This window comes from Pongo pygmaeus, chromosome 6 (genome assembly GCF_028885625.2).
Source record: "Pongo pygmaeus isolate AG05252 chromosome 6, NHGRI_mPonPyg2-v2.0_pri, whole genome shotgun sequence".
In the NCBI taxonomy this organism is placed as follows: domain Eukaryota; kingdom Metazoa; phylum Chordata; class Mammalia; order Primates; family Hominidae; genus Pongo; species Pongo pygmaeus.
The window spans coordinates 40730173-40755750 of NC_072379.2; the positions used below are offsets into that span (position 1 = coordinate 40730173).

Here is a 25578-nt window from a genome sequence, read left to right on the forward strand (position 1 = left end):
CAAGTCCTGTGACCCCAGGCAATTCCAGGAGACTTCCTGAACCTCAGGGTCCTCTGGGACCCAGGTGCAAGCAGCTGTAGGTGTGAACCTGTTTGTGAACCGCAAGCCTCACACCTGGAGCTGTCGGCCGCAGGGACTTCCCACAGCTTAATCTCACCTTCTCCAGCCTCCCCTCCCCTCGAGGTCATCTCCCCAATCAGCCTGCCACACCATGCTCTGTCCTGTGGGGCACCCAAATGTTTCCGGGCCCCAGGTCATGTATCCGAAGCCCAGAGTTCCATCTTTAATAGATCATTGCCATCCAGGCTCTTGCATGCCCCACTTCCCGTTTTTTTTTTTTTTTTGCAACATGCCCCAGTTCCCTGCTACCCAGACACACCATCTCTGAGCTGGCTTCAGAATCCTGCATGCCCCTCGGCTGGGCACATGGCTCTGTGCTGCCCTTCAGAGACACACTTCCTCTCTCTGTCCACTGCCAGCCCCATCCAGCCCATCCTGTCAACCGTCGGGACCACCGATGCAGTGAAGGAGCTGGTCCATCTCCTCTGCCACCTCCAACCTCCTGCACCTCCCCTCCCCGCACACCCACATCCCTGGGCTCAGGACCAGGCTCCCTAGCGTGGGCACATCCTGCTGACAACGGTTCTCATTGCCTGTTCCAGCCATATTCTCAGTCCTCTTCAACACGGAGCCACTCTCCTGGAGGAAGAGGCACTCTCCACACAGCATCACCACACCCTGTCTGCACTGGCAGTCCCAACCTGGCTCTCCTATGGGTGGCTCCAACAGTCCTCTCCTCCCAACCTTTCCCCAGGTGGCAGGGGCAGGGCAGGGCAGCCAACTTCCCATGGGCTTCTTTCATCCTCTGATGGGTATGACCAGCTTGTCTACCAACTGGGCTAAGTTAAGATCCAAGGACGTAGTGTCAGGGGGACAGTCTCTAAGGCTGAGAGAGCTACGCAAGTGCCAGTGGCTATGGCATCATGATTACAATGGGTGTGATCACAGCACAGCAAAGGAATTCAGAGTCTGCAGGACCAGGGCCACCCGTCCTGGGCCTGCCTTCTATGGGCCATGCAAGGTGGCCACACACTTTACCCTTCAGGCCTCCATTTCCTCTTCAATGTGGGAACAATGATGCATCTTTCACAACATGGTGGGAAGGAACCATAGATACAACACAGAGGATGATCTGTGTGGCACATGCCTGACACACACCTGACACATGCTTGGCTCACACCAGCATTTAGCATTTTGCCATTTTTATTTTCTACAGAAGTTGTGTTTTTCCAACAAGAAAATCTTGAACTCTAAGCTGCTGGGGGCTCTCTTTCTGAGCAAATGTGTGTAGCTGCACCAGGGGACAGGGATGAGAACAGCAGAATCCCAATAAAGGGGCTGGGGGCAGGGGTCAGTGTCAGCCATTCACAGGCAACCCCAATGGCAGAGTCTCAGACAGGACTCGGCCTCACTAAGGCTTCATCTGGGGCTTTTGTGTTGAGCTCTGGGGCCTCTCCCCCAGGCCTCTGGTTCTGCAGAAGCAGCAGCCTGCCTTTCCTGTCGTGGCTCCAGTCACAGCCTCTGAGCTTCAGCTAGGGTCCTTTCTGCTCCAGCATGGATGGGCACCAGCAGAGCAGACACAGCCCTCGGATGGCTCAGGCAGCAGAACTTTGCAACTCTGGCCGATGAGCTTCTAGGGAAGAAATGTGACTCAGAAGGCCATCATGCAGCTCCACACTACCTTCCTAAGACGATGTGGTAGGAGTTTTCGGTACCTATTTCCTGGCGAGAGCACATATCTCTAATCAGTTTTAAGCCAATAGGATGTGCAAAGCCTACAACTTCAAACATCAATTCAGTTAACATTTATTATGTGCCTCCTATGGCCTGGGAACTTTCATATATATTTTTGCTAATAATCTCACTGATCTTCACAGAAACCTCGTAAGTTAGCTATTAATGCTACATTCATATGGTACATAAGAAAACTAAGGTTTTCTCCCACCTGTTGAGGGAGAGACTTAGAACAAGACCTAGGATCCTTTGGATCCCATGTCTGTGCTTTTCCCATAGGACGTGTGGTGGCAGGTCCTGGAGGGGCAGAGTGTCCTCCTAGACACCTTTCTGGGGTCCTCTCAATAAGTGGAGAGATAAGTATTAGTATTACTATTTTGCGAATGAGGGAATTCAGGAGCACAGTGGGGTTTTAAGTACCACTTGTGCAGGTAGCATTTTAATCTGTTTCTTCAATGTCCCAAGAAAAAAGGGCTCCTTTGGCCACCTGTATCCAACAATCTTGTCATCTGCTCTAAAGCTCCCAAGGAGACTGGTGCACTTCTGGATGGATACTGAGCTTTCAGAGCTGAAAAGGACCTCAGCCTAGACCCCCGGTGTCCTGCCCCTGCTGGTGCTTTGTGCCGCTGAGGGAGACAGGGCAGGTTCCCCATTTTCAAAGGTGACATATTCTACCACTTTCATCACTTGAAACTTTGGAGATTCCAGCCCATAGCTGGGCAGGGCAGAGCAAAGACACTACAGAGCAGACAGACCACTCCACAGTTTGAAGTTAGGATAGACAAGCAGCATCTCAGAAAGAGTGCCACAGAGCAAGTGAAGAGCCCCAAACACAGACTTGAATCTCAGGGAGGGGGCTGGGAGCAGGGAGGAGAGGAGATATCAAGCACAAGACAAAGCAGAGGCTGACAGGACTGATTCAGCAGGCAGAGAAACAAGGAGCCCTTCTCAGGCCAGGAGGGTTTACTGCGCCCACGAACGGCAAAAAGAAGAGGAGCTGCACATGCCAGCTCCCCAGGTCCCTGTTCAAGACAGCACAGAAACAACAGCAACAGGAATGAGGGATGGGACACCCTGCCACCCTGTGGCAAAGCAGCTCTATCACCTGTAGCTGTGCCCAAAGGGAGGCCTCGTCAGAAGCCAGGAGGCCATGAGAAACTTTCACCACAGCCTCCTCAATCCCAGGGAAGCAATGAGAAATGGCAGCTTCTCATAAGCCTCCATGATCAATCCCACGATCTCAGAGGACCACAAGACACTCTGCAAAGATTTGGATTTAGCCACAGTGACAGTCTTGCCAAGTGGCCTGGTGGATATATGCAAGATTTCCAGGGTTCCATGGAGGAGCCAGTCCCCTCCAGTTGGAAACTGGTTGGGGGTGGTTGTGGAGGCACAGAGTGGAGGCAGGTCGACAGTAGGTAGTAGTCAACAGCAAGACTGAAAGGTGAGAAGCCTCAGTCAGAGCCAAAGGACAATGAGAATGAAATCGCTAACCTTAACTCTCTGGGGATTTTAAGCAAAACAATCACCTAATCAAGTTTGCGCTAGGTTTGACTGTTATTTTTCCTGAAAGCAGAAAGATCTCTAATGAAAATTAACATTTAAACCATTGCTTAAAATGGAGAGCAGTTTCATGTTGGATAATATTAAATAACAACAAATTTCATATTTGGCTCTGTCTGAAGTCCTGACTAAATTCCATTACTCAAGGAGCTAATAAAAATATTTTTTAAGATTTTCTTACCAAGTTATGATTTTTCTCAGACTCCCTTGGACTTCCTAAGTTTCTGGTAGTTTCATGCATTTGTCTTTTACGAGATATCGACTTTTCAGCAAGTATTCTGAAAAAGAGGGGGCTTCTCACAGAGGAAAAGGTTCAGAAGCTATTAGCATGGATTTTAGAAAAAGAAGCCGGAAATTCTGGCAGGAGAGAGAGGGTCAACTTCGTTCAATATTTATTTAGTATTGCAAAGTCAGTTCAGACTTTGGAAATGAGAGTTTTGGAAAGGACTCTATTCTTAGAGCCTCCCTTGGGACTTCTGCTCCCACAGCCAAAAGCTCAGGACCCCCAAGGGCACTAGGAGCCAGGCGTGGTCAGGGGATGGCGGCCAAAGTGCTGCATCACTCAACCAATCCCATGAGGGCAGCTGTGGATCAGCCTGGCTGGGGGCTCCCATCCCAACAGAGAACTGGCCAGGGCCCCACAGTGAGGGGGATCAGGTCGGGGCCAGGGTTGCTTCTAACCAAGCTGCCCCAGTGAATGTGGCAGAGCATAGGATAAACACAGCTAAAATTAAGAAGCAAGCTCTATCATCAGGCCCTTTTTCAGACAAGGAAACTGAGACTCAAAGCAGCAAATTGTCTGCTTACAGCCCCACAGGCTGTGGGTGGCCTGGATTTCTCCTGAGGATGTGCCACGCAGAGTTTCCATGAGTGGCTGCCGGGTCCCTGAGCATCTCCCCCAGGCACAGCACAGGCTTGGCCTGCGCCTCACAGCTGAACTCCCTCCCTACATCGGACCCCCAGGGCCAGGCTAGAAAGCCTTGGATTTGTGGGACAGACACACACTCCACAGCCAGTATTTTTGTAAATAGAAGCAGCATCAACCAATTTCTGGCAGATGGTACCTGGACAGCTGAAGTCTTGTTTGGTTTCCTTTGCAGAAATCTACTGATTTCTGCTGGTGGAAAGCCAAGGAAATCCAAATTCCCATAATTTAGACCCAAGAGCCTGACGTTGGCAGGCGTCAGATAAGACTGAATCTCCGTGTTCCCATCTAACGGTAGAATTAATCTTATCTTTGTTAATCAGCCAAGAACCACTAACACCTGCTACAAAAGCACCTGTGGGGATAAGAGCAGATGCAGGAACAGCAGCCCCTGAACCTGGGTAGAGGCTGCAGCAGAGGGTTCTGGGACAGTGCCTTCCTCTCAGCTGCCTGCCAGGCCAGCGGGCACTAATTATTTTCAATAAAATAAATGTCATAAAATCTTTAACGTTGTTGGAAAATAGTTAGCAAGGAGATAATGAGATATTTTTTTTTTCTGTAACGGCTAATGACCCAGCATGACAATATTTCACCCAGAATGGCTTTGTTTTCTTTATATTTCTTCTTAGTTTCATGAAGTCAAGATTCATAATGTCAGAAAGAAACATTTTAAAGATGTTATATGCATAGACTGAGAAGAAACCAAGCTCAACTCCTGAGTTTTGTGGTTGACGCTCACAGACCATTTCTGCGTATCTGCTTCTCAAACCCGTCAGCGGCCATCAGGTATTTGTGTCCCGGCTTCTCACTAGGATCACCTGCAGAGCTTGCCAGCGACCATGGCTAGGCCCCAGGCCAAGAGCTCCCACATTGCTCAGGGGATTCTAAAGTGCACCCCAGACCCCAGCAGCCCACCCTGGCTCCTCCCATCCTTCCCGGGCACATTCCCTTCCAAGCGCACAGGTCTCATTTCTATACTTAAACCTGCTGAATTCATTCCTGCCTCAGGGCTTCTGCACACCCTCTCTTTCCCCTCTTCAGGCCCATCCTTTGCCCTTTCCATTGCTGACACCTTCCCATTGTCTGGGTCTTAAATCAAGGGTCTTTCTTCCCTCTCATTCTCTATCACTTTCCCTTCACGGCATTTACCACGACCTAAAACCATCTTGGTTATTCTGGTTTGCCTCCATTTCATTTTAATATATTGTAACTACTTCAAAACTTAAGTGAAAATATGCATACTTAATAGGGACAGTTTTCTTTTGGGGGTGATAAAAATGTTCTGCAGTTAGATAGAGACCATGCTGGCACAACATTGAGAATGTAAAAGCCACTGAATTGTACACCTTAAAATGGTTAAAATGGTGAATTTTATGATATGTGAATTTTACCTCAATTTTAAAAAATACTTCTTTCATGACTCCTACACAAGTATATTTCAAATTTCTTTTTTTAATTGGCATAAAATAATTGTACATATGTATGGGCTACAGAGTGAAGCTTCCACACATACAATGTATAGTGGTCAGATGTGGGTCATTAGCATATCCATCATCTCAGATATTTTGAGTTCGAGTCAAATTCTTTCAGGCATGTCTTTGATTAGGAGGTTCTTTTATTTCCCTGAAATTTAAAACTGGACATATCTATTCAAGAAAATTATAGAAATTATTATACTGCTATTTATCTTTATGAATTGGAATTTTCGGGAACCACATGAGGAAGATCAAGATACGAAAATATTGAAACAACTGAAAGTATCCAGGTTGACCAAAAGGTCCTTTACAGTTTTGTTGACTGGCTTAATTAAAAATAAATAAGCATCATTAATGAGAAATTATAAAGAAATTTACAAAACGCTGTCTTTAATATAGAAATTTTATATATTCGGACTCCATATAAGATTTTGTTTGAGAAAGAATATTTTTGCTGCTAAGGAAGTTTGAATATTTTTGAGCTAAACAACTTGAAGGCCCTAACATCCTGCAAACCTGACACAGGTTACCGGACCACGTGCAGGTCATCCCCCAGCGGCTGCTCCTGGGGCTCCTGGAGGAGACTTAAGTGTTGCCCAGCACCACCTTCAACACAGCAGCGTAGGTGTTCTCCACACCTGAGAAGTGTTTCTCCTTAACTCACTGAGTCAGAGTTCACAGGCTTCTCTCAGGAGGGGTAAGACCCACCCCACTCCACCCTATCTGGCATGAATCCTTTGTGTTTACAGCACAGTAGGAATGCAGGCGTGGAGGCAGCCTCTGAGCTGACTGCAAGCAAAGTCCCAGGGAGATGATGTGGGTTGGCAAGGAAGGAGGAGGCATGAGGAAGCCATCAGGGCGGAAAGGAGCAGCCACCGTGTCCCTTCAAAGAAAACTCCCAGCATTGGTCCTGGAAGGGACTTTAGCGGCATCTTACCCACTACTGCCCTACTATAGACTGAAAATAATGAGACTCGGGATAGAGAAGGGTTTGCCCAGAGCCCCACACTCTTTGCAGTACAGGATTGTCCTAGTGGATAAAAAAAAAATTGCAGAATCCCTCTCCTGAGACATTCACAATATGTTCTTGCCTTTTGCTAGTGCTTTGTCTTCTAGAACTTTCTGGACAGCACCCCACCCCTTCCTTCAGAAGCAAGGTTCCATGTTGTCTCAGTTGTGCCTGTTTCCTTTTCCAGAATTTCATTGCAATTTCCCCCATTTCTGTAACGTTTGCTCAGACTCTGTGTTGTTTAGTCAGTTGTTAGGAATCTCTTAGACTCCTGTTGTCAGTGAGGAGCCAAGCAGACACACTTGTAGACACAACAACACACAGAGCAGACCCAAGTTTCTGCCACTAGGGCTGGACCACACAGGCACCTTCCCTTCCAGGCTGCAGGGTCCCCCATTGGCAGTGGCCTCGTCTCCAGGACTTTCCTGTGCTAGAACTCAGAGAAGCAGCTGCCACACCAATACTAGCATGTGACAAATAGCAGCAGACAGGCTGAGCAATTAAACAGACCCCAAATGCTTGTCAGTGGGGCTGGGCCTCACCGAGGACCAGGTACACTATCCAGAGCATGGCCTTGCCCACCACTCAATTGATAGCTGCGGCTGAAGCCACGTGGAGGATGTCTGCCCTGTGTGGCTGAGGGAGGGTCTGAGGGTCCACTCTCCTGCCAGGCTCCCCTGCACCAGGATACAGATGTCCAGGAGCACATGTAGACAGCCATCAGACCACCTCACGAGGGGCCTTGGGGATGTGCCCAAGGTGAGCACCTGAGTTAACTGTGTTAGCCCACTGCCAGGTGTTGGCTGTGTAAGCTGGGTTACCTGGCTTAGCTATATTACATGAGCTAACTCACTACCCTGTGTTACCTGTATTAGCCCATGACTCTGTCACCTGTGTTACCTGCATTAGCTCACTGCCCTGTTACCTGAGTTACCTGAGTTACCTGCGTTAGCTCACTGTCCTTGATGGTGCCTCTCAAAGCACCGGCGGTAAAGGGATCCAGGTGTGTCTTTTAATATCCATTCCATTGAAAACTGTTCCTCTTGTAAAATAAATAAGGTCCTAGAAAAACGAAGACAAAACACAAATCCCAATTTCTGTTAGATTCAACAGATATGAAATTACTCTGCCTAACTGCTGTAAAGTTCACATTGATTTACTCTCAATTTCTGTTCTTCCCTGTTGCGAGCCAGTGAGACACCCATCCCTGGTCAGCCGGCCACATCCAGGAGCCTGGTGTGGCCCTCAACCAGTCCTCACCACAAACCTAGGATGCTGGCCCTGCTCCTGTCCTACAGATGGGAAAACTCAAGCCCAAGATTGTAGAGTCTCAGCCCAGGCCTTTGCCCTACCAAATACCTGGGCACACCTGTGAGCTTAGCTCCCTCCTGACCACCAGCATGGTCACGCACAGCAGGGACAAAGATCAGAGACGAAGATGACCCAACATGTGTTCTCCCTTGAGGAGGACCACAAATGCCTGAGATCAATGGGTGGACCACCCATGACTGCATCATGGTGTGACAGAGAAAGGGCTGGCGGGCCACATGCAACCACAGAGCAGGGAAGAAGAGAATCCTCCCTGCCAGGACAGGGAGAGCCCCTTTCAGCCCCCGGCTCATGCCCCAACCTGGAAACTCAGTTTCACCTGCTCAGCCCTCTCCACACCTGACCTCGAGTTCCACAAACAGAGATGATGATTTATGTATTTTCACGTCCATCCCCCTTCCCACCCAGCAAGGCATCTGCTCATAAGCAATATCCATGAGAAGTTATCTAAAGGAAATAATCAACAGAAGAGAAAGTTGGGATGCAGTGGCCTCTTCAAGTCCCCTGCACACCCCCACCCACACATCCTGTCACAATGACTGTAGTGTGTGAATTCCCATTACTCCCTTTACAGAGAAAGAAAAGAGGTACTCTTGCCCAATATTTTCTTGGGCCTCCGGGCCATCCAGGGCCACAGCCATAGTCCAGGGGTTGAGTTTTGTCTATGCAGCCTCCCCTACTGACCATGACCTCCTTAGGGGCAGGAACGTGCTCATCCCTGTCCCATAACTCCAGGCAAGTGGCCCGCAAACGGGCCAAGCACAAGACACCTGCCCTGATATCGGTTGTTCTAGAAACACTAGCGCCTTCTGGGGCCCCATTCTTGCTGCCAAGACTTAAGTAGTCACAAAAACCTACTGTCCCCTATCCTGCTGGTTGAAAGAAAGTATTTAGGGCAACTCAGAGACACTAAGGAAGGAAATGCTTTTCAAACTTTGCAGACTGTAACATGCAAAGGGTTTGAATGTCTCATAGTGAAGTTTTTGTTTTAAGGAACCTGAATATAAAATTAGGAATGAGCTGGAATGCTGTCTTGGACTCTTCAGAGCCTGGAATTTCTCCGACCTTCCCCATAATTGGAGCTGCCCCGTGAGTCTGAACACGCACCCCGTGTGGACGTGAGTTCACTCAGTGAAAAGCTCCCGCTTGCTTAACCCTCACAGCTCACCTTTAAGTGTTTGCGTGGGTGACTTCTTCTGTTGCCCAGACAACCACACTGTCACTGGGCATTTAGTTGTTGACACGTTAGGCACGTTCCACTGCATAGTGAATCAGCATTCTCTGTCTCTGGAATGAAACGAGGAAATTAAACATAGAAACTTCTAAAGTGGCAGGAGGGCTGAAATAAGAAATGCACAAGAGGTGACTCATCCTACTTTGATTCTATGCCTTGGCCACAGACACAAGTTAACCCTGTAATGCCCACTTGGGACCAGTGGCTCCCAGCTGTTAGGCAAGCCCAGCCCCCCGGCTGCAGCAGGCTCTGACAAGGCTGTGGTCAGGGATGGCCAACACAGTGCCTTTGGGGCCAGCAGACAGCATCATTGCATGGAGAGGCGAGAACTGAAAAATGCCAGCTCACCCTAAATGCACTCAAATTCCTGTCTTTTCCTCAGTACAGGTCAAAAGAATGATCCAGATTCAGCTCAACTGTGATCCCTGAGATATTCTTTCATGAAATAATTCTTGTAGCCAACACCCTATTGGGACAACCCTTGCTGATTTTGAAAGGTTGTCTATGCCCCTTATTTACTTCTAGCTTCATAATGTCATAGAGATTCTAAGGTGGGGATTCCCATTCATCCCTTTACAAGGGAAGAAAGGAGACACACCTTGACCAAGATCTTTAGACAGACAGCAGAACCCTAACTATAGCTGACTCTTGAGATTAAAAACCCAGTGCTCTTTACTCAATAAAATGCTGCCTCTCTAGTGAAACAAGTTAATGCATCTTTATAAATCACCTTATTTTGTGGTTACTCCTTATTTTGAGCCTTATTTCTAGTGGATTCTCTGGCTGCTCTACCATGTAGTCTTGTTGAACGCCTCATCTGGAAGGGCCACATCTATCATGTGGGGTAAATGAGATCATTTCAAACCTTGGAGTCATAGACCATGAAGAACCTTGGAGGTAAATGGAGAAGAGTAAAGGGCACCATCATTGCTGCCCAGCCCCATCCACTGCACCCAGCGCCCACCACCCTGCACTAAGTCCGAGGACAGCAAAGAGGCCAAGTGCTCCTCTCCAAGGGTGTCCCATGTCTTTCTGAGCACCAGATAGTGGGACTTGTGGTTAATTCCCAGAATGCTGAAAACGTAGGGTTGTATGAAGATAAAGGAAAATAATATGTGTCTAGTATTATGTAAACTGCAAAGAGTAACATCCAAGGAGGGCATTACCCCATGAGAAATCAACAGACTTGCTACAGCCCATACACAGTATCTGAGGGCGGCTTTGCTGAGGGGCTGGAGTCCTGGGGAGCTGCACCACTTCCAACACCCAAAGCTACCAAAAATTTCCCTCCACTTTGAGCTTTATCTTCCTGTGTTCCCATAGCGTTATGAAGAGAATCCAGAGACGACACCAGCCTTGCTGGGTGCACCTGGTGATGTTTGCTTTAAGGCCATGGGGTCTTTAGAGAGACCATGACTCATGCTGGGGAGTGGAGCTGAGAGAACAGGGGGTCCCCATCCTTGAGGAGCACCACACAATGGCAGCTGCAGATATGGAAAGAGAAAGTTATGAGGAAAACAAAGTAAGTTCTACAATAAAGCTCAGAGCCACTTGTCCTTTAACCAGGCTGGCTGAGCTGATCCCAACAGGCTGGTGAAGAAAGGAGAGCCCCACCTGCTAAGAAGATTCTGGACACCAAGACCATGGTGGTATTTGAGGATGACCCCTGGGATGCACATAGGGACACGGGTTGCACCTAGAGGAGACGTCAAGGATTCCTCAGGCCCTGGGAGTGTCAGGGAGATGGATGGAGACCTCCCAAGGTTGGCAGAGCAGGGACTCCCACCTAGAGCCCTTTCCCAGGTGGCTGGAGGAGCCCCTACCACCTCCAGGTGTCTGTAGCATGCAGCTTTTCACTTCCCCACCCAGGACCTTTGATTCCCATCTGATTAATAAGGTTAAATTAGCTGGTTCCCTAAGGGGACTCCTGAAACCCCATCCTGCTGGGAAATCCAGATGTAGAACCCAGGGCACTGCATGGGCAGCACCAGTGCCTATCTCCACCTCCTAGCCCTGGTGAGGATGGCAGGGGATGTGCTGGAGCATCCTCCTGGGGTCATCGAGCCTGTCATGCTGAGGCTGGGCACTGCCCTGCTGAGCATTCCCAGTGCCCTCAGTGCCATGTTCTTGGGGGCCCTGGTGGATGCTTCACTCCACACTGATGGGCCTCGGGGAGAGGGAAGCATCCTGCAGAAGGGGCACGTGGAGTCTCCCGGAGCTGCCCTGAGACCAACCTCAGGACCCAGCCTCTGGGCTGACCCAGCTGAGTGTCCAATCTCACTTCACACAGCCTCTAAAACCACAAGCTCCTGCCATCTCCCTCACCTGTCCAAAGAGGCTTCAGCTTTCTTTCCTCCTGGACCTCCTCCAAACCCTCCCTCTGGGCATCATCCTCAGAGTCTCGGTGCCTTGGTGCTTTGAAGGGAAGTGCAAATGTCATTGGTAGCCCCCAGCCCTCTCGGGAGCCCAGTGGTGCCGCCCATGCAGCCTGCTGGCCCTGGAAGCTGAGTGCTTGGAGCTGCTATGTGGATGCTCCTGTAGGGAAGAGGGTGCCCCATTCATTTGGGATGAGTCTTCACACCAATTTTGTTGTGCCCAGCCTTCACCCCACCTGAGGGGTGCCTGAGGAAAAGGACACTGCTACATTTTGAGTGTGTCCCCCAAAAGTTCATGTGATAGGAGGTGGAACCTAACAGGAGTGTTTGGGTCTTGAGAACTCACCCTCATGAATGGGTTAATGCCATTCTCACTAGACTGGGTCAGTTCTCACGGGAATTGACTCACCCTCACAAGAGCAGTTTGCGGCAGATTGAGGCAGCGTCTCATGGCTGGCCTTTTGCACATGCTTGCTTCCCCTGCTGCTTCTCTGCCATGTTAGGGTGCAGCACAAGGTCCTCACAAGAAGCCAGCACCATGCTTCCTGGACTTCACAGCCTCCAGAACCATGAGCCAAATCAACCTCTTTTCTTAAGTGTTAGAGCTCTTTTAGAATTTGTCTAGCAGGCTTTTCAGGTTTTGCTGGAAAGCAATCCCCCAACTAAAAAAAAAAAAAAAAAAACTCTCTTTTCTTTATAAATTACGCAGTCTCAGGCATTCTGTTATAGCAACACTAAATGGACTAAGACAGACACCCTTGAGAAGAGATAGGGGCTCCTGCCATCCACTAGCTCTACCATGTCTGCAAAAACATTACTGAATCTCTTCATCTTTAAAAAGTAGATACAACCCCACTCGAATGATGACTTTGAGAATTAGGATGTGTGATGCTGATGCCGGGTGAGCATTCAGTCTGTGGTGCTGCCTCATCTACCCCTGGAGGGATCAATATCACACATAAGCTTGGCCACCTGCCTCAGGGCAAATTTTAAAAGCTGTCACTGTGTTAAATGCACCCGTTTCCTCATTGGTATCTCAGCCTTCAAGCACGGTGCTCCATGTGCCTCATGCACCCCCAAGGAGCCCAGCCATATCCTTCCTTGTCAGCCCCGCATGGCCCATGTGTACCCACAGATCATGCTGTTCCCTTCCCCATGCACTCAACATCACTTGGCTCTTTCTTTAGGGACAGTTTTCATCCCCTCTTCACTCCTGCTGTCATCCCCAGAATCAGGCCCCAGTGGGCACAGAGGAGGTGCTGGAAGCCCATGGAAATCTGCCAGTGCATTCAAGGTGAGAGCAGGGTCAACTCAGGCAACAGGGCTCTGAATTTAAACCTAGGGAGAAGAGCACCGAGGGCATGGGCTGGGCTCAGTCCGCAGGCAGCAGGGGTTATGTGGCTGGTATGTGGGGGTGTAGGATATTTCTATTCTGGGACCTTCTCCATGACTCCCTATGAATAAGAACTCTGGGAGGAGAGAACTTTCCCAGCCCTTCCTTGGGTGCTGCCCCCACGGACAAAAGGAGCATCACTGACCATCAGAGAGGCGACACTGACATTGACCAGAGGGTTTAGTGTGTGTAGCATGGAGGCAGAAAAAGGCTGAGAACCATGTGTCAGCACATGGGCTGTTAAGGAAACCCCCGGAGGGGGAGAGCACACTGATACTAGTAACTAGGGAGCATCTGGAGATGCTGCATAGCAAGCAGACACCCCCATCCCGGGAGGCTGAGCCACCTCCTGATGGTCATCACTGTGCTTTACACAACAGGCCGATTGTGTGGGGGTTTCCATTTCCTGCCTGGGATGGGCAGCGGGCAGCTGCGTCAGGGCTGCCAACTCTCTGAAGCTCTATCTAAACAAATAAATAGGCTCTCCAGAATGAAAGGGGCTTTGTGCATTGTTCTGTTGACTTTGGGAAAGGAAAGCACAATTAACAAATGACCACAGAGGGGACACAGGGGGCAAGAGATCGAGCTGGTTCTCCAAGGCCAGGCCCACGCCCAGTAGACAGTAGTGGATGCTGGAAAAGCAGCCGGTGCAAGCGGCTACATCCCGTCCATCTCCCAGGCAGGCCTCCCTAGAGGATCCTGGCACCTTTAAGTCTCCAGTTCCTCCTTGAGGGTGTAAGGACAGCCACGGTTGCCTGTGGACGGCATTTCTGAGAAGATGGAATGACATGAATAAAATAACTGTGCAGTGGGTGCCTCCCAGGTCCTGATCCTCAGCAACTGGCTCCTCAGGATCCCCACCTGGCCAACAACCTAAGGTTCGGTTCTGGCGTGAGTGCTGATGGGCCCTCCCTTTTCTGAGTCTCCCAAAATCTACATCAATGTCAAATGGAAGTTTTAGTGGTAGTAATAATAACACTAGAACCCACTCGAAGGTGCTGCAGTGTAGTTTAAATGAGATGCTGCAGCATGAAATTTTCTCTAGGATAAAAATGTAAAGCATTGTATTTATTTTAAATAAAAACGTATTACAGAACAGAATACAAACTATGTGACCATTTTTGAGATGAACCGTGATAATTCCAGCTCTGTGTCCACTCCCCCAGGGTGTACAGGGAAAATGTTCCAGAATATTCTGTGCTTAGCTCAGGCCTCTGTGAGGCGGGGGAGCTTCTGGGGGTGGGGGAGCCCCAGGACAGCAGAAGCTGCAGTTGGTGTCTCTCAAGGCCCCTCGGGACTGTCTGCTGTGGGTGGCATCCGTGCCTATGCTCTTTTCTGAATGAGAAAAGTGCAGACAGAAATAAGAAAGGTGCAGGAAGACACCGAGTGGAAACGAAATCAGGCAGCTCCTTCAGAAAACAGGAGAGTTACTTCCTCTGGCTCAGCCCTCTTCACTCACACCCACATCCTGGGTCTCACCTCCAAAAAGACTCTTGGTCACAACTGACCTGGGGTGTCTGCCCGGTTCTCCACTGACACCAACAGCCGCCTGCCCTGTCCCAGCTTCTGTCTTCCCCCTCCACTTGTCTTCCCCAAATGCAGCCTGACCACACCCTCACTTGTTCCACAGCTCCCCAGGGCCCCATAAACCAACCACAGGGCTGCCTGCGTTCCCCCTGCTCACAGGGGCTTGTGCCTCCCCAGCCAACTAGCACCCGACACTCCTGCATCCCAGCCACACAGTCACCCTGCCTGGGGACTGAGCCCAGCCCACGCCATGAGTGCTCTGTTCCCGCGGTTTCCCTCAGCCCCAAGCTGTCACCATCATCTTCTGTGGCCATTCCACATCCTGGGCTGGACCTTGTCTTTGTCTCACGGACCTTGGGTCCAACCATGCAGGAAATGAACAAAAGATGCTTTCTCATATCAGGAAGGTAACAAGTGAGGCCAAAGTTCATAAATCAGAGGGTAGGGGAAGGGAGTGGCAGTCAATGTGAATGGGGTGTACTGAAAGGCCTTTCCTGAGACTCAGGTGTTTCACACGGCTATGAGGTCTGAGACCCCGCTCAGCTGGGAATATCTCTTGGGCCCAAATCCCATGTGCCCTTCAGGGCCCAGCCCAAAGACTACACCCCTCAAATTCGTTGTTCTTTTCTCTTTTTTTTTTTTTTTTTTTTTTTTTTTGAGACGGAGTCTCCCTCTATTGCCCAGGCTGGAATGCAGTGGTGCGATCTCAGCTTACTACAACCTCTGCCTCCCGGGTTCTAATTATTCTCCTGCCTCAGCCTCCCAAGTAGCTGAGATTACAGGCGCACACCACCACGCCTGGCTAATTTTTGTATTTTTAGTAGAAATGGGGTTTCGCCATGTTGGCCAGGCTGGTCTCGAACTCCTGACCTCAAGTGATCCACCTGCCTCAGCTTCCCAAAGTGCTGAGATTACAGGCATGAGCTACCATGCCCAGTGAAATTCATTCTTCTTCACCCACCTTTTACCACAGTGAAACAGGAAAGGATGGCACCCAGATGCTATTGGTGCACATAGCGTTACCTTGGGAAAGCCAGAGCTGGCTGGCTTAGGGGACAAGCCCCTGGCCACAGGGGGATGTTCTCCAGTATTCTCACTCTCATTCGTGCACTCAACAAGCAGTTTCTGGAGCCCATCCATGCCAAACGCTAGGGATACAGTATCCTGGGCACATGGGCTCACCATGGGGCTGAACTCTTTATGGGACAGATAAAAAGGGAACAAAGCAAGTAAACTTCAAAGGCAGGTACAGATATAAAATGATCTAAGTGCTTTAAAAGAAATCTCTGGGACCTGATGATTTAGAGTGAGGAGGGTGGCTTCCCTCAGGGACATGCCAGGGAAGGCCTCTCTGAAGACGGCTGTGAAGGGACCCTGGGGGAGGAACATGCTGCAAGATGGGTCTAGGACACCCAGGGAGCAGGGAGGGAGGCAGGCAGGAGGCCAGGCCTGTTGACCACATGAGAGTCGAGATTTCATTCTAGTTTCAACAGAAATCTTCCAAAGAGCATACCACAAAGGAGCAACGCTGTAGCAAGAGTTTGGGGGAGAGGAGGTAAAAAGAGTGGGTGAATTGAAGGACAAAGCAATAAAGGAATGGGCCTGGATATAAAGGTGAAGGCCCATGTCTCTTGTTCATGTGTTTCTCCTTGTTGGTGATGGATTCACTCTCTGAGGGAGGAGTTCTTTCATCCACCCCAAGGCTGGAAGCATCTCCAAATCGACGACCTTGTGGCTTTAGGACCACAGAGAAACATATACCCCCTACACCAGCTCCAGATGCAGTCCCAGGGAAGGATTGCCTTTGGCTTGGGATGGGTCATGTGCCCAGGCCCAGACCTTAGCAAACCATGCTAAGGACTGTAACTGGCAGCTCACACCCAAAACCATGCTTCTGGAAGGTAGAGAGGAGTGCCTTGAAATAAAGGGGTCATTTTTCTGTGCAGACAACATTGCAATCTCCCAGAAGTGCTGATGAAACTGAGCTCTGAAGGGAAGAAGGAACCTGGGTTTCCAAGGAGCAGAGGTTTAAGAGACATGGAGTCTGTAGGCAGACAGCTTTCACTGAATTCAAATGAGAGGTTGAACTAGGATAGTTCACACAGAAATAGGAGAAACAGACCGGATAAAGGAAATGAAATAAAAAGCAAAGTAAACAGAACTGGAGGAAGAAATGAGAGCTTCAAAAACTTCAAACTGAGAAGGGCAGAGGAAAAGAGAAGCCGCACTCAGGATCCAGGTGAATATGGATGGTGCCCACAGTTCCTCTGTCTCATGTCAGCTCTCAGTTCAGCACCAGGAGCTCAGTCATTTCCATCTGCAAGAGCTGAGACCTTCAAATCTAAAAGAGGTCTTGCAATCTGTGCCCAGCCGTGCTCATTCTGAGTGGAATGAGAATTCCACACTCCAACCCAAACCCAGTGAGCCTTTAATGGCGTATTCTTAAGCAGCAGACTTGGATTCAGGGCAGGAAATGCCATCTGAGCTTATAAAGCCTTCAGCAGAGGAGTATCAGCTCTAGAAACCCCAAACAGAAGCAGGCCTGGCCAAGCTAGAGACCTACAGATGCAACACACCATGGGCTAGAATTTTTAGCACAAAGGGCACTTTTATCACAAAAGGCTAGAAAAACAGTCTTGTCCATTTTTAGAAGTCTATCAAAATATCCTGCCAAAATGAAACAAAATACAATAATAAAAAATTCATAGCAGCAGGGCATGAAGATGAGGGTCTAAGGCAGCCCAGGAGGCCACCCACACACCAGTCTCCGAGTGTCCTTGCCAAATCTCTCTCTGGACATTCCCTCAACCCAACCAATTCTCCCCAAGTCCGAAACACACAGCCTCTGTGCATCCTTCCCAACCTCTCCTCTCCCTCACTCTCTAGCTTGCAAACTCCTAGTTACCTTCAAGGCCAGGCCCAAGTGTCACTGGGTCTCGGCAGCCTTCCCAATACCCCAGGCAGGCACAGCCACCCCCTGCCTGGGCAGCCACACCAGTCTCTCTATACTGCTGATCTCCCAGCCCTGACCTGAATGAGTACCACCTTTTGCCATGTGTCCTGCTGAACATGGGCTCCTCCCAACTAGGGCTCTGTGCCTGGGCTCTGGCCCAGAGCCCCATACGCTCCAGACCGGGTAAATGTTGGATAACTGTTTGGTGATTGATACAAGGCTTCTGACACAAAGACAACTGCCCAGACGTTATTTTCCATTCTCCCCAAAAAACTCCAAAAGGCCAAGGGTTCCAAACCACTCTTTTTCCTGCCCCCAAAAGACTATCTGAAAATGAACCCAGCACCTGGAAATTAACTCACTGTGTAACTGTTTCTAAATAGCACAGGTGGACCCCAAAGCTTCTTTCCTCAGGGGCTGTCTCAGCTGCCAAGGCAAATGTGTCAATTGCTGTCCTATAAAGGCACAAGGCCACCTCAACTCCAGAAATAATGCAGCAAGGAGCATCCAATATGCAGCGGCCACAGGAAGCGGCAGGACTATACGAATGGAAGCTTCCCACGTAGATTGGTATGTTTCAGCTGATTGGCAGGGAGATGACCAGGTTAAGCACTAAGCGATAAAGCACACACCCACTGGCTTTTGTGATGTGCATCTCTCTGTCCCTCGGGAGCTTTGATGTTTCTTTTTGGATGGGCCCAAGAGGGTACCAACAGTCACTCACTCCAGAAGATGGCAAATACTTGCCCAGCCTTTGTCACTGGCCTTAGAGTGACTAGAGGACACAATTAATCATTAAGATACTCCTTCCCGTCACCATGGGCAAGCCTTCAGAATTCTTCTCCACTCGCACCATGGAAATTCCCTGTCACCCCTGGAATAAATTACTTTCTGTTATGTGTAGAATCCAGGCAGGTAGGCAAGGTCAGAATGTTAGCCAGGGATTCACTTTGCGATATTTATGGTGGTCCCCTCAGATTTAATGGTATAATCTGACATATATCCAAACAAAATGATATCATCTGATATGAAACAAAATGAGTGCACAGAGGGGTAGAAAACAATGTGTACTTAATTCAGTTTCTCCAGAACACTTGGCATCCGCCCTGCCGGCCTCGAGGAAGGAGAGCAGCTCCGTGAAGGGTGGGGACGTTCCCACAGGACAGAAAGCAGAATACAAAACAGGACACAGCCTCATCTCTTTGCAACTAAATTTTCAAAATCTTCCATCTAGATGACTCTTAGTTGAGGAGATTCTTCATCTAATGAGAACTGAATATTTCCCATGTTTGGACGTTAATCAGAAAAAGGAGAATCAGACGGGAGAAAAATCTTGACTTGCGAAGGTCAGCATACAACAGATACTACCCCAGATCTCCAACACCAGGCACAAGGATTTATAGCTAATCAGAAGCTTAATACAGTCTATTCATCAAGTTTCTGTAGTCATTGGACAGTTACCATACCTGGGTAAAGGGGGAAAGTTTGAAAGATGAAAGAGATGTGTGTCCACCCACATAGAAAGAGCCAGGACACGTTGTGGAAAGCAAGTTGCTACATCAATAGAGCCCGCCCTTGGCCCATTTAAAGGAAGGGCATGGAAGCAGCACTTATGGAGCCTGCAGGGGCTCACCAGGCAATGGCTCTGTTCACCTCCGTGGGGAGAGAGGGCTGGGAGGGCAGGTGAGTGAGAACCAGCACACCTGAGTCTATCTATTCCTGTATTGTTGGAATAGTTTCTCTGAAAAACAAAAAAGGATCAGAAGAGAGAGAGAGGGAGAATACAAGCTCCTTCCCCTAGGCCCCGCCTGTCAATCCAAGCAGAAGGCCCTGTCTGGAGGCCCAGGATTGTGTGCCTTAGAGGATGTGGGCACTGACCAAATGGGGTCTTGTCGGGTGAGCAGCAGGCACCAGGGTTGGGAGAGGCAGGAAAGCCAGGCCCACCCTCAGGAGAAGGGTGGGAAGTCTCCTGAGCCGTGGGGAGCTCTGGCAGGACACCCTTACCTTTGGGTTTGCCATATTTTCCAGTCTGTTTCCTGCATTAACTGGCAGGATCCCCCTTTGCTGAGATGACACAGGAAAAAGAACAGCCACAGCCCTCACTCTCTGTGGCCTGGACTGTGGGGACCTTGGGGGTGAGGCAACCAGGCCCGCCCAGGGAGTGAGAGTCAGGCTAAGCCCCCAACCCTTGGGAATGGGCAGGCATTTCACAGGTGCTCAATTCTTCTCTCATACCATTTTTTTTATCTGTTACAGAAAGGCACCAAAAAGAAGCTTGCCTGGGTCAGAAAAGCAAGCGTGCCCCAGCAAATCCCCTCTCCAGCAGCGAGGGAGAGCACAGGACGGCAGCAAGGGGCAGACCTAGCCACCTCCAACCTCCACATTTGAGGGTCAGACTCAGGCTGGGGAAGATCACCTGCCCAAGGTCACCTTGTTCAGGTTCAAGTCAGAGCTAAGGGCTCAGTGGGTCCATTCTGAAGGGGAAAGGCTGTAAGTGAGTCTCAGGGAGGCTGGGATTGCCCTGGAGTAAACTTTTGCAGTGTTCTGTGCGTGATTCTGAGCCAGGGGATCCCTTCTCATCCACCTTTGGGAGGATAGAGCACTTCGGTGTTGTGGTTGGAATAGGAAGAACACAGCCCTGGAAGGTTAAGAACTTACTCCTTTTCCCAGTTTATGAATTTATGACCTATTTATGACCTACTAATTTATGAATCTATTCTCTTGGTTCAAGTGTGTTCTCACTGAGAATCTGAGACAAAGTCTTTGGGGAGACTGGGCCAGACCAGCCGTGGAGAGACAGCAGGAAGGGCTTGAGAGAGCACCCACAGTGGGAGGGAAGCCTGATGGAGTCTTTCATCTTATATATAAAAATATAAGTAAACTTATATTTTATGATGACCTTGCCCTGGCTCATTGAGGTCCCAATTCCCCTGGGTCAGGAAAAGATCATCCCTGAGAAAACAGAGGTCCTCATGGTCAACCATGCTGCAACTTGGAAGGAGGTTTTCCTTGCAGGACAGAGGGGGCAGCACATTAGGCCTGGATCCCAAAGTGCAGAGATTCCTTTTGGGAAAGGTTAGGGCCAGATCCAGATGTGTGGTTCTACCAGCAGCCGGTTCTAGGGAGGTAATGTCATCCTCCGTATTCAGCTGTTTCCCCCCAAGATTTTATAGAGTACATCTTGGTAGGATTAACAAAGTGAGCTGTGGAGTCTACTTTTGGGGAACAGCCATACAATAGTTGGGGCAAGTCAGCGTACAAGACAATGGCCTGCATTCAAGCAAACGGAGGCCAACCCACAAAGCCCCAGAAACTCTGAAACATCACAAAATACAAAGGAGACCCCCAGCTCTGCAAAGGGCTGAGGAGATAGCAGCACAAGTCCACACATTCATGAAGGAGAGGAGGGGATATGGAAGACAAAACTGGAAAGGAGCATCACACACAGACAGCTAGCAACATACAGAGAAATACTCAAACCCTACTAGCCATCAGCAAACTGCAGGTTCACCTGACATCCCATTCAGAGGTTTTATATCCTCAAAACCACAACCAAAACATGTAAACCCATTTAGTCAGCCGGGCTGCACCAGGACAGACGATAGTTCAGAGATTTCTGTAACTTCCTGCTTCTGGTAAAGCTGAAAACGCCCTCATGATGGATTTTCTAATGGTTTTAACCAATGCTGACAACCTTCCTTGGAATAGGCACTGCTGAAAACAGTGCAAAGTCACCGCCACTTCCTGGGATCTTAGAGGGTGTCTGGTTTTTGAGCAAAACTATTTTCTGAGATTCACCCTCAAGACCTCATGGGGATCTTACAAAGGGGACAAAGAACCAAAATGTGTCCTGTCTCTAACTATGCCAGGCAGGCAGAGGAAACAGTCCAGGTTCTAACAACAAGAGGTTGATAAAAAGGCTCAGTTCTATGAGACAAGACAAGGTGTGTAACATCGGTTTTATAAAATGATGGAATTGATTCACATAGTAAGGACTTTTCTGACTGAAAAATTTTGATAGTGTGGATTGCTAAGTATAAAATAACTTTTCCTTGATGTATTTTTTGTTTGTTTAAAATGGTAAGTTGGATATGAGTATGCACTTGTAGAAATATGTGGTCATGCGTGCCCAGACCTGCATGGTGGGTTCAAGCCGCAGGGACAGACCCAGGAGATGGACCTTCTTTTCTAAGGACCGAAGCTGTAATTAAACATTCCTTATGGCTCTGCAGGCTCCAATGATAAAGGGTGTCCTAGGACTCTCAGGGAGAAAATATCTCAGGACTCCTGAAGGCTTTGCCAGCTCCATAGCTCCAGGGAAAAGACTCTCTCAAAGGAAGTTGAACTAGATATTTTTTTTCTTTTTTTTTTTTTTTGTTTGAGTCAGGGTCTTGCTCTGTCACGCAGCTGGAGTGCAGTGCAGTGGTGTGATCACAGCTCACTGTAGCTTCGAACTCCTGGGCTCAAGGGATCCTCCCCAGTTAGCCTCCCCGAGTAGCTGGAACTACAGGCACATGCCACCACACCCAGCTAAGTTTTTTGGTTTAGATTTTGTTTGTTTTGTTTTTCATGGAGAGACACAGTCTCACTATGTTGCCCAGGCTGGTCTTGAACTCCTGGCCTCAAGTGATCCTCACACTTCAGCCTCTCAAAATACTGGTATTAGAGGCATGAGCCACTGCACCAAGCCCCAAACCAAGCCTTTAAGCATTAAAGCAAACATATACAGAGTGTGTCTTCACTCTCCTGTGCGCTTTGTGTCCTTACAAATGGAGAAGGACTTAGCTCTGCAGACCACACAGACACTGTGCAGACCCAGAGTCAGGGTGCCGTCTTTGCAAGCTGTCACCCCAGATGGGGTCCCATCTGCTGGCTTGGGGTCTGCCCGCACAGGGCCTCTTATGGAGACCAAAACCCAGGCCCAGCATAGGGTTGGATGAGCAGAGTCACAGAACTGTAATGACACACTTGCAGAACCACATTAACCAGGTGGGGAAGAGGCAGATTCACCCCGAGGCCCAGCCAGGAGGCCAGAGCAGGGGAAGAGAGAGTGTCAGCGGGAAAGACCCCCAACCCCCAGCATTAGTACGTTGCCTCTGAAATTCTGCCTTTGTTCCCCTATGTGGGCCATGCCCAGGCAGAGGGTAACAGCCAGCCTGATCGTCAACCTATGAGATCAGGCCACTCAGTCCCACTCTGGATGAGTAAACCAAACTGACCCACCAAGAAACCCCCAAATACTGTACCAAGCTGTATTGGCAAAAGGGGTCAACATCTACATAATAAAATCATCTCTATGCTTCATTACAGGGATCTCAGAATTATTTCTTTGTTGAATCCCCTGTGAGGAGGTGAGGCATCGTGTCCACCACCCTGATGAGAGCCCCTAAACCTGTTAATGTGTCCCAAGTTAGAGGATCATGCCAGCACCACCCCAAGGAGGCAGATTTTAGGCCTGAGCTCAGAGGGCTGACAGAGGTAGGGAGGGCCACATAGCTCATACGCCCTCTAGGTCAGGAGTCCACACCTCCCAGGACAGGCCACACTACAAAGGGTGCTACCAGAGTATTTGGGATTTGCCTAATTACCTTTTCCTCATCAAGCTAACTATAATTGAAAAAGCTCACACGTTTGGAAATTAGGCAAGGTTTGGAGGCTCTTCCAAGCCCAATCTCTATACTTTGGTGGATCAACACTCTACAAACCTTACGGTAGGGAGTAGGCTGTGTACAGCTTGAGGTTTCCGCCTACATGGCCTGCCCCTGTTGAACTGGGATTTTTGCTTGTTTGCCTGCGGCTTGTTAGAAAAGTTACTTGCTCTCATTCTTAATTTTTTTTCACATACTTCAACATGTTCTGGGGCATGCTCAGAAGCCTCTGAACTTTTGAAGTTAACAATGACATTTTAAATCATCCTCTTATAATTGGGTGATTTCAGGGGGATATTCAGAAGTCTTTACAAAAAGCTTTATTTTTTGAACCCTTCCACCCTAAAATTAGTGAAAATTATTTTCTGCATTTCAACAAAATACAACCTATCTTTGGCCAGTAAAATTGTTTTCAAATTGAATTGATACTTGTATTTTTGCCAATCTTGATCATTATTGTTTCATTATGCCTCTAGCTAATACTTTGTTCAACTAAAAACAAGTGATAAAATGAGAAAATGTGAGTTTGTGCCTGCATCAAACACACTCACACACACTCAAACTCATATTCAGATTCACATACACTCACACTCAGACACTAACACACACTCATGTACATACACTCACAGGCGTGCACACGCTCTCGCATATGTCCACATACACAAGTTCACCCAAACATACACAATCCTCAGGCAAAGGCTGTTTTAAATGGAATAAGAAATGTATCTCAGATCATCAGAAACCTCTTCTGTTGCCTTAATGAGAAACAGGATTTCCTCCAAAAATTCCACCCAACTCTTTAAAAGGAGATGGCATGCTCATACAACAAGGGAAGTTTTTATTGTCTTAAATCTCTAGTTTGAAATATTTACCTAGACATCCTTCTCTTTCTCTCCCACACTTTCTGTAAACCCCTGGCCTTTGAATACCTTACCAGGTTTGACTCTATCAAATATCTGGTTTCTTTTTCTTATACCAGGTCTTCAAACTCAGAAAGTAACTGCATAGTTCATACATCTATGTAGCAAAAATGATCATCTCTGAATCGAGTAGAGTTATTTGAAATTGCATTGGAGAACAATACTAAATGAAGGCGTGGCAGCACAGTGGAGAAGGGCATGCACCTCAGGGCTAGGAAATCTTCAAATGAACAGGTCCTTATGCTGTCATTGCCCATTGAAATGACATTTTCAGAAAGGGCTTCCTGGGTCTGATTCCTCATCTGTAAAATCCTCATAATGTAACTGCGGTAGGGATTAAATATTATAAACTACATGAAATGCCTAGTGTAAAGACTGACATCTAATAAGTGTTTAATGAATGATTGGTCTTGCTTTTATGTGGCTGGCTACTAGAGGGCCACAGCAGCATTCCATCCTGATCCTGATTCCAAAGCCATAAGCTCCAGCTTGGTCTCCAGGGACTCATGACTTCTATGTCCACCCCAGATCCCAGCCACTGAGGCACCTGGTCCCATCATTGCATGTTTAAACACTTGGCAGCCCAGCTTCCCAGGCATCATAGCCCATGAATAGGGTTTTCTCCATTGTTAAAATATCCATAGTGCACCTATCTGGAAGAATTGGGATTAGAGGTGAAAGAGGCCGGGCGCGGTGGCTCACACCTGTAATCCCTGCACTTTGGGAGGCCGAGGCGGGCGGATCACGAGTTCAGGAGATCGAGACCATCCTGGCTAACACGGTGAAACCCTGTCTCTACCAAAAAAATACAAAAAATTAGCCGGGTGTTGTGGCAGGCGCCTGTAGTCTCAGCTACTCGGAAGGCTGAGGCAGGAGAATGGCGTGGACCCAGGAGGTGGAGCTCGCAGTGAGCTGAGATCGCGCCACTGCACTCCAGCCTGGGCGACAGAGGGAGACTCTGTCCCAAAAAAAAAAAAAAAAAAGAAAGTAAGGCCTGGTCCCTGACTTTGAAGAGGAGAAACAGACATAAAATCAATTTTCTTAAAAGTGGAGTAAGCTCCATTATAGAGGTCAATAATAGAGCACAAGAAAATCATGTAAAAGGTAATGAAAAATCTGGAGGCATCAGGCAAGACTTGTAGAAACGGCGACCTTTCAACTTTGATTTGAAGCTCTAAGAAAGGAAAATGTCATTGAGAGCTTATACAAAATGGCAGAAAACAGTGTAATATCTTCAAGACATAATTCAGTATGGCCAATCCAATCAACAATGTGCAAAAGATAGACAGAGAGGTACGAAGGGGAACCTTCCGGGATACCAAAATAAGTCTGTAATCTATGTTATAAGTAAAAAAAAAAAAAAAAAGAAAAAAGAAAAAATTGTATTAATACCTTTCTGTTTGAAGTGACAACTGGTGTCTTAAACAATCATA

General features: G+C 48.4%; 1 long non-coding RNA gene and 1 other non-coding gene across 2 annotated transcripts in view; one reads left to right on the forward strand and one right to left on the reverse strand.

Moving 5' to 3' along the window:
- Positions 1 to 350: 350 nt before the first annotated feature.
- The window catches only part of LOC129040356 (uncharacterized), a 40363-nt gene continuing 15135 nt past the window's right edge, over positions 351 to 25578 (reverse strand). The window contains exons 2-3 of the long non-coding RNA XR_008503601.1: positions 9264 to 9382; positions 351 to 7828 (exon numbers count right to left, since the gene is read on the reverse strand). This is a non-coding gene — a long non-coding RNA (uncharacterized LOC129040356). The remainder of the gene's footprint in view (positions 7829 to 9263; positions 9383 to 25578) is intronic.
- Positions 12299 to 12360, forward strand: LOC129041801 (U7 small nuclear RNA). The gene has a single exon (XR_008503946.1). It is a non-coding gene; the product is annotated as a U7 small nuclear RNA (small nuclear RNA).